The sequence below is a fragment of the Oryx dammah genome, unplaced genomic scaffold (assembly GCF_014754425.2).
Source record: "Oryx dammah isolate SB20612 unplaced genomic scaffold, SCBI_Odam_1.1 HiC_scaffold_1920, whole genome shotgun sequence".
Classification (NCBI taxonomy): domain Eukaryota; kingdom Metazoa; phylum Chordata; class Mammalia; order Artiodactyla; family Bovidae; genus Oryx; species Oryx dammah.
Window position 1 is genome coordinate 2,458 of NW_024072024.1, and position 227 is coordinate 2,684.

The following is a 227-nucleotide window of genomic DNA, read 5'->3' on the forward strand; positions in this document are numbered from 1 at the left end:
TACAGCATTGTGCTTCTTAATTCATTTGGGCCCTCACTACTTTTGTAAATCATGGAACACACCACCTGGGCAATCCCCATTTCACCCCCAAGAAAGTTGCTCCCAACTCCACCTCTGTCCCACCCTGCCCCTGGTCTCTACCTCCCAACTCCCGGGAGATTTCATATCCTGCCAGAGGCCTTTCAGTAGGTGGTCCCTACACTTTCCTTTCCCATGCCTTGGTTTTA